The sequence below is a fragment of the Monopterus albus genome, unplaced genomic scaffold (genome assembly GCF_001952655.1).
Source record: "Monopterus albus unplaced genomic scaffold, M_albus_1.0 scaffold24.1, whole genome shotgun sequence".
Taxonomy (NCBI): Eukaryota; Metazoa; Chordata; class Actinopteri; order Synbranchiformes; family Synbranchidae; genus Monopterus; species Monopterus albus.
The window spans coordinates 606349-615308 of NW_018127904.1; the positions used below are offsets into that span (position 1 = coordinate 606349).

General features: G+C 38.8%; 1 protein-coding gene across 10 annotated transcripts in view; it reads left to right on the plus strand.

Annotated features, from left to right (window-relative positions):
• Positions 1-8960, plus strand: part of baz2bb (bromodomain adjacent to zinc finger domain, 2Bb) — a 50592-nt gene that overhangs the window by 5891 nt on the left and 35741 nt on the right. For all 10 annotated transcript variants that reach the window (XM_020594699.1, XM_020594693.1, XM_020594700.1 and 7 more), the window contains exon 3: positions 486-541. The gene's annotated coding sequence lies outside the window, so the exon portion shown is untranslated. The remainder of the gene's footprint in view (positions 1-485; positions 542-8960) is intronic.

Sequence of the window (8960 nt, forward strand, 5' to 3'; positions counted from 1 at the left end):
TATATATATATACATATAAAAGCTCTGTTGCTTTGTCAGAAGATAAATATTGGGGTCAAACTGCGTCATTAACTAACAGAACACCAGTAGAGGGCTAGAATTTATCTTTTAATATGCGAGTGAGAAAAAGAAAAAGGCTTCAGTCTCTACTCAGATCAGGCATTTGTTGGGTGCAGTTTCTTAATGCCAAGGGATTTCTGGAAAATCAAAATGTTGGCTGTGTAGTTACATAAGCATTCTTGTTACACAATAGACTGCAATCTGGTTTCTCCAAGTGGTTTTGTCGCGTCCTGTTGCCCTGTGTCGTGTCACATCAGCGGGAGTTTGATTTTCTGCTGATGTTTAGAATGGGTAACTCATCTTCCCTGTGGCCCATATTACCATTTTTATTTCATTTTTGTGGAGCATTCAGATAGGAGCAATGCTGAGGCGGTAAATCAATAAAATCAAGCAGCAAGTCTGACTAGCATTGTCTCGTGTTTCAGGTGCAGAGAGAACAGTGATGACACACATCTGAGGATCGTCTCATAGGACAAGTACAGTAAGTACTGCAATTTACTTTTTGTTCATTTCTTTAAAGTGCTTCTTTTGATTTTGTGTAGGAAAAACCAGCAAACCAGTTTGTTTTGTTAAATTGGAAAAGGTATCTGATGAATTGAAGTGCTGGACTAATCGGTACACCTCATTTTAAAGTATTTAGGTATAGGATTATAATTTTCCAGTTAAGTTAAGATTGAGCAAAGTTGTCCTTTATGAAATTAGTTTGTGCTGCATTACTCTTTGCTCTCATTTTGTGTGTATCTAATTAATTCCTGTCTTTCCTAGAATTAGTGTGTCAAGGCTTCAGAACATATTTTAATCTCTTGGGGAATGAAGAGAACTTTTTTGACTAAGGGCTATTTTAGGATAAATTACTGAGAGTCAGACAAGGGTAATTGGTGTGGTTGGAGCTATTGTTTGGCTTTGTTTTAAAATTTAATTTGGGCTACTCCACATATAGTAGCTTTATACAGATGTTTCTTGGCTGCTATTGCAAATTAAATCGTTATCCCAAGACAGGGGGAGTGGGTATATCAAATTCAGTTCCCCTTCAGCCTGAGCTCTATTCTCAAAGTGTGACATGTGGCTTTTCCTCTAACTTCAATACTTGCTGCCAAATTAAGAGAGTTAATTTGCAGTCTTGAAAGCAAAGTTAATTTTTCAGCTTCTCTGTTGCACATGTAGAGTCAGTGTGAATTGACGAGAGGTATTTATCATCAAGCAGTAAATATAGGAAAGGACTTGCACTTGGATCTTGCATAAATCGATGGTTTCAGAGCAGACAAAAACAAAATGAACTTAATAGTGTTGCAAGTGAAATAAGAAATATAAAAAAAAAAAACAAGAAATTATTCTTTTGTTGTAATGTATATTATTTAATGTATTTTGTGACTTTGCCAGAAGAGTGGACAGATTGAGGTGGCATGTTAACAAATATCAAAGGCTACTCTTACCTTTTCTGTCAGGAGGGGGATTAAATAAAGTGTAGGGATGAAAGATCTGTCAGTAGTAAATCAAAGGCTCATGTGAATGATGCAACAATGAGGCATGTTAGTATGTGTAGTGCATTGACTCTGAGTGTTCTTAAAAGTTCAGTGAATACAGAGCATGTTTAAATGGCATGTTTATTGTGACTTCTTCATCGGCTGATGCTCAGACATTACTGTCTTTCTAGTACTGTTGGGCTGCTGTCGGGCTCTTCAGGTCATGTTAGCTGGGAGGGTGTAACATACTCTAGGTTAGGATCAGGGTATAAATTTCACGATGGCCATGGCTGTGATGCCCTGTATATCTGTCGGAGTTGCATGGCCACAGTGGTCGATGTGTCCTCATCGGTTGTGACGTTGTTCTTAACTCTGTCAGATCTTCTCAAGTCTGTCAAATCTGAGGACTGATCTCTGCAAATGATCGTTCATGTTCAGTCACTCACGTAGGTGTGTGTTTTATGGATGTATGAAGGAGAACGGTGCTTAATAAAACTGTTCACCCAGGAGCGGTCCTCTCAAAACCTCAGTGGTTCATGATGAGTTGGCATAATGCTATTCACTCTTTAACACTGCTTGGTAATATCAACATTTTTACAAGTTGATGGTGAACCTCTGTAACTTATGCTTGCTGCGTCTATGCAGCAATCAAGCTAGTGGTGCTACAATAAGGTTTCCTTTAGTTTTACTGGATAAGCAGATTGAAGGATGTAATATTTGGCTCCGTCTATAAGCTGTAAGAGAACATAGAGGCCATAAAACGTTACATGTAGTATTAAATTGTACCGTGTTTTCTCTGATATTTGAAATATTGCATATATTAAGCACTAATATGGTCAATATTGTCAGCCAAGTGGAAACCTTAACAGGCAGCCATTATGCATTTATTTTTAGTTTTAACAGTGCTAGAAGTGATGCTGGTCATTCTGTCATCATGATGCAAGAAGAATATAATTACACCACCAGGCAGAGTAATTAAGAGAAATTAGATGTCCTTTCCTCTGTTTTCTCCTTAATACAGCTATGATTATTCCGACCCATGATCCTAGGCAACATCAGCAGAGAGCAACAAGAGCTTAGCTGGCCTTTAAATCTAAATGTGCACAAATATCACCACTTACTATCCAAATCATAATAAAGGTGCACAGTTACTATACTGTCTCTGCATATTGCCCTCTAATCATTCTACAAGCATCTGCACTTTAATTTAAACATTACATGTATGTTGTGAACACCAAACTCTAGTTTTTAACGTTACTGCTCAGGCTGTGTACATTAGCTACGTACACATACATATCATTTATCTAGGCCATAGTACCCAGTCAAGTGGCCTTTGTGCCCTATGAAAATGTATGAAATCGGAGGCCAAATGGCCTTGCCCTTCAAACTATGAAATGTATGGCCTGGTTAGGAGTACAGTGTGTATAGACTGATGTGGGCAACCTTTGTCTGCTCAGGGATAAAACCACTTGGGTAGAGATGGTATAGCAGAGATCTGAGTTCCAGTCAGCTGCAGTCACAGAGGCTAGTTAGTTCATTATGTGTGCTCATCCTCTGGTGTGATAGGTCAGGCCTGGGTTTTGGGACAACACTGCCACAGTCTACTGGGGATCTTGTTGCTGGACTGTAGGCTTGTAACAGTGCTGCTGAGGTGTGTAGATGGCACTGAGGAAAACTGGCCATGGCCAGCTCCCTGCTGCTGTTCCTTTTTACTATTTGCAAGAAATCCTATTGGACAACTGGGTTTTGTGCCTTGACTTTATCAGTACACAGCAACATTGTGCATCAGAAAATAAAGATCCTGCAGTTTGTTAAATATCCAAAGCAGCAATTTATGCCAACCTTGTAATTTTTTGGCTTGGATTCTTTACTAATTTTAAGTGAATGAGAAATTCTGAAACCTTGTGTTGGCATGATCATGGATCTTAAAACATAAATAGTATCGGTGCTAAGACCATTGTTGAGTAGCATAGCTGGATCAGGGCTTTGTTAACAGCTTGCAGGGCCTGTACAGAGAGGATTTGTGGTGTCAGCGCTCAGACGGTTTTAAAGGTGACACCAAGGTGAAAGCTGAGTTGTAGAATGGTTGGAAATCATTGATATTCTCACTCGGAGGCTGCAAATGGCTTGGTGGCAGATGGGAGTCTTTGTCAGGGAAGAAAAATGGCAGCTCGGGAGCATCAATGCCATTTTCCCTATCAGCTCTGCTGGCAGGCGGTGACCTTCTGCCGCTCACAGAGATACCCCAGCGCATGATCACTTATCTCACTTTCACTGTTTACTAAGCTAGTGGGAAAGGATTTAAATGTCAGTGCATGCAGTCTTTCTCTACAAAAACTATCACAGAGTTAGTGTTTGCTGTTGGTACATAATGAGAAAGCAAATTGTACATGGTGAACAATCAAATTTTTGTACTCTTGTAATTGGTTTGACTGAGTTCATCAGTTTTTTTTAATAGCTTTGTTAATAGAAGAGACTCCTCAGCTATATAACTATATCACATGGCATCAGTGTTGCAAGTGGTTTTCATTAATATTGTTGACTCAAAGTAAATAATTTGCTAAAGTGAAGATGTTTTATGCAAATTATTTACTAATGGTTCTTCTCATTACACAGATAACACAGACACATAAAAACTGTAATATTCAGTCATTATTTGTGACTGTAAACAAATTGAAGTCCTAATACAAATATTGGATGAACCTGGGGAAAACAAAGAAGAAACAGATGATGCAAAAAGCAAATGACATTGAGACCCCAGTTTAATATGTATGTATTTCAGCTTGATGGTTGATTTCATTAGCAGAGCTCATTGTTATGCATTGATGGGGCCCCTGCAGTAAAATGAATAATGTATTCACGTAGCCTGAGTACTCCGGAGGACATGTTTGGGTTCGAGTTAGCCTACATCATTCAGAAACAGTTTTGTTTGTTTTACCTCTGGTTTTGATCAGTTATGTTTCATATATTGATATTCATATATCATTGTATTTTTAAGGTTTTTTTTTTTTTGTTATGTTTGCTTAGATGTTAAACTGCATTTCATTGCCTTGTACATGGACAAAATTTAATCTAATATCTATGTATCTATTGCTCTCTTTCTATATATACAAAAATCTTATGTCAGAATTTGATTTCTGTTAAATAGCCTAATTAAAGATAAATGGCTAACTTGAAATGTAAATGCCTGTTTAGATTTCTAGGATTTGTATAAAAGGAAAAGGTCAGTGGCATTTCTTCCATAGTGGAGTTACCATACAATTGTAGCATGTTAGCCATACAGCTAATTACTTTGGACATTAGTTGATGACTGCCTGACCTGTTTTCTCTGTTTAAACATTTACCCAAATGTGAACCATGTTGTTATGTGATCAGTAATCAGACTTTGAATGTCCTGCTGTATGACACCGCCCATACCGGCTGCTTGTTTTTCCTCTCTGTAAGGAGGATGATGTTAAGCTGCAGTGTCCGTGCTTTCCTGTCCTCATTCAGACCTGGCTGTACACAGCTTTCAAAGGGCAATGTTTGCTTGTGTTACTAACAAACAGTAAGAAAAATGATCCATTAGTGTGTGTGTGTGTGTGTGTGTGTGTGTGTGTGTGTGTGTGGGGAGAGAGATGGTCTATTACTGTACTGGATTACTGCCCTGCAGTGACAGCAGTAGCACCGTAGCAAGGGCCTGTGCTGCTCCTCATTAATCTACTTCAGTTAAGTACATGTATATCAATATTAGTTTGGCCTATGCCAGACCAAACTTGTATGTTCCTTGAAATGTAGCTACAGATCATTTAAAAAAAACAAATCTCCTGGCAGATGTATAAAATGTCTTCCCCCCCCATCATGTTGTATGATGAAATGTGAAACTGTTAAGTGAGATATGACAGCGAACTGATGATGACCTCATGGTTGTGATTTTTGTATAGGCATTTGTTTTCTGCATTTTGCCTCAGTACAGACTCTGTACCGGGTTGCACCTCACTGAAACAATACCCTATTCTTGATGAAATCTGTTGACACGAAATGCTCTGTCATGCATATCTCATGCCTGTGGAATAAAACAAGGACACTTAGCTGAATTCTTGGTTACTCTACAAAATCTTCTAAAATGGCATGAGCAAACTTGCTGGTGATAAATAAGTGGATTGTAGTGATAATTCGAATATAATCTTCAGTTCGTATCACAGGTTTTTTTTTTTTTTTCCAACCTCTTATTGGTTGTTTAGCATATTAAATGGAGAAAAGTACTCGTGCTGTTCGGTATCACTATGTGCACCACACTGAACATAGAAAACTGCTAGGCATTGGTCAAGGTAAGGGCTACAAGAAAGAGCTGAAACTCGCAGTGGGGAGAAGGCACTCATCAAACCTGAGAGTACTGGAGCAGTTTGATCAAGAAGAGTGGGCCAAACGACTAGCTGAGAAGTGTACAGGTGTCATTAAAGTGCCCATGGCATTTTCCTTTTCCAGCTATTTAATACTTAATTATGTTAAAAAACAAGTTTGCGAGTTGGTGAGAGTTTGCGAGACTTGTATAAACCGAGTTGTACTAGTATACCTCACTTTTTGAGCTTTAGGTCACGTCTAAGATGATAAGTCACTGTTGTGACATCGTAGACAGGTCAAGGAAAAGCATGCCATGGGCTCCTTAACCAGAAACTTGTTCAGTGCACTTCCCTGTTATACTCCCCCTTTGATTCAAAATTTGCTCTGGTTTATTGCTGTATATCGGCCACCGTTGGCCAAGTATGTGTGGCTGTGGTTAGAACTATAGTGACCTCTCGTATTGTAAGGCAATAGTTCACAGCTATTGCAGTGGAACACAGAGTAGCGCAACCAGGTAATAGAAATTTAGCAGCAGAGAAGAAGCACTTTTGTGAAGATGGCTGAGGCAGACAGGAAATTAGTTATTTTTCCCTCACATTCATCAACATAAAAATAGTCTCAGCATCAAGTGACACTCGCACATCTATTGAAGCCACAGCTGCATGTGCCATGTGTTTAGCATTAACTTTCCAATAAATTTCAGGTGTTTCTGAGCACCATTAAAATAGCCCTCTCTTTGTCGTCTTCATCTCAGAGCTATTATCCTATGTCAGTGTCTGATAACCTTTGATTTAATGACCAACAATCATTCCCTTATCCTCACGTAGTGCACTGAATTTACTATCCACATTTTTCAAATGGAGGGTTGAAAAGACATTACAGCTGTGTTGCATTGTGCATGGCTGCTTTAAAACCTGTCAGCTATTACATGCATTTCAGTGCCACAGGGTGCCAGTGTTAGGAGAGTTTAATTGGCAGATGATGAATGTGAATATCAGCCCTATAAGTGGTGTACTGCAAAAATGAGCAGGTGAATGGTGTATGTTTAAACTTTACTTTTTGACTAATGCTTAGGCCTAGGATGGCTGACACGTTGAGCTGCCCAACGCCCCAACAATACCAATGGAGACCTCACAGCTTAGCTACACTACACTCATCAGTGTTCATTGTTGATCAAGGAAGCCACTTTAGGTAGAATAGACTTTGACTATGAGCAGCTGTGTATGATTTGATGATGATTTGCTTCTGCTGCATCTAGAGCTTCAGATTTCACTGCAGTCTGAAGAACGTGTCAAAACTTTGCCACGCCTCTATTAATGTATCATGTTTCTCCATATCTTTCTCTGTCTCTTACTATGCTTGCTCTGGCCTATTTCCTGACTGCTGGGTCTTGTTTCTTTGTGCTCCAAGAATTTATGGGAGTGCGATCCCATGCTTTTTCACATCAAATCAACTGGTGCGAATCCCCATGCATCTCCAGTACAAAGCTGATGCAAAGAGTTATTAAAAATAGTTCCTCTTTAGGCAGCCTGACAGCTAGTTGTAAGGATGCAGTGTCAAATTCTGAGGTTAAATGTCATTATGATGTCAGTCTTTCAATATTAGTGACCTTCATTTAAAACATTGTGTGTGTGGATAGGGGTTTGTTTGAATGTAGGCAGCATCATCTGCTTCAGTAAAGCAGTGGACATATGGACACTGTGACTAATGCTTTGAAAGGGACACTCAGGATCAGTTTTATTGCTTCATTTGGCACACTGCAGTCTCACTTCCCATTACGGTTGCTATGTGATTCATGTTATTCTCCTCAGAGAGTGTGAAGGTAGAAACAAAAAAAAAACTGCTAGCGATGCCGCCTCTAATTTCATTTTGGACACTGATAGTGGGAAAGAAATGGGGTTTCCTGTACATAAAGACTGTTTAACCACATAAAGAATGAGAAGGGTATTGACATTGCAGCATCAAACCTTAGAATGACAGAACCCTAGACTTTTTATCCTTACTGTATCTGGCATGATACATAGCCAGAATTAGGGGTGGGAATCTTTGACAAACTTACCATTCGGTTTTTTGGTGTCATGATTCGATTCAGAACAATTTTTGATTAAAAAAAACGATTAGATTCAGTTAAAAAGGGGGAGGTGGGGCACTATATTTTGGCTCTTACTCTAGTTTACTGTGTCATACAACTGATTTCTGTCCTTTGCCCACTGAAAACTTGCATGCTGCTACCCAGCAGTATGGTACTTAAAATTATAAGTACAGCATATATGGTTGTTAAAATTAGTTCCACCTTTACCAGCTGCAGCATCAATGACATGAACACAACAATGCATCAATAAGTCCAAAAATATAAATGTGTCATTCTGCATAATGAGTACTTCTACCTCCTACCTCTAGCCAGAATATGCAGAAGATGATACTTGATTGATTAGGTGTTGTAAACACACTATAGGCTTATCACAGGAAAGGTGATCCAAATGTGGTTTTTTTTTTTACAGTTGACATTTTTATCACATACATGAACACTTTGTGCAGGAAGTATTTAAAATAAATAAATAAATAAATACAGTGGTGAAGTCTGGACTTGGTAAACACACATTACTACTGTATGTATTTTTTTTCTAATTGGTAACATTTAAATATTTTTAATTGGCAAAGGTTTTAAGTTAATTGGACAGGTTTCCATTGCCAGTGATTAATTTAAGAACTAATTGCAAAGGAAATACTGCAGCTGTAACCTGACTGTGAACATTATGCCTGTTGATGTTGTAGTATTTTTGAGTCAGTTCCTGTATGTGTATGTTGTTCCTGTCAAAAGGCAGAAACTTTGTGCATTTATTTTTGCCTCACAAATACAGTACTGCATATCACAAATACAGTACTGCATATCTAATCTGTGTCTTGAAACTTATTTATTAGAAGTACCCCAAATGTTTAAGCAGTAGAACCTGATGTATATTGTCTTTTGTTGGGCAAAAACTTCATCCATCCATCGATCCGTTTTCCTCCGCTTATCTGGAACCAGGTCATGGGGGCAGCAGTCTAAGCAAAGATGCCCAGACTTCCCTCTCTCCAGACACTTCCTCCAGCTCCTCTGGGGGAATGCACACG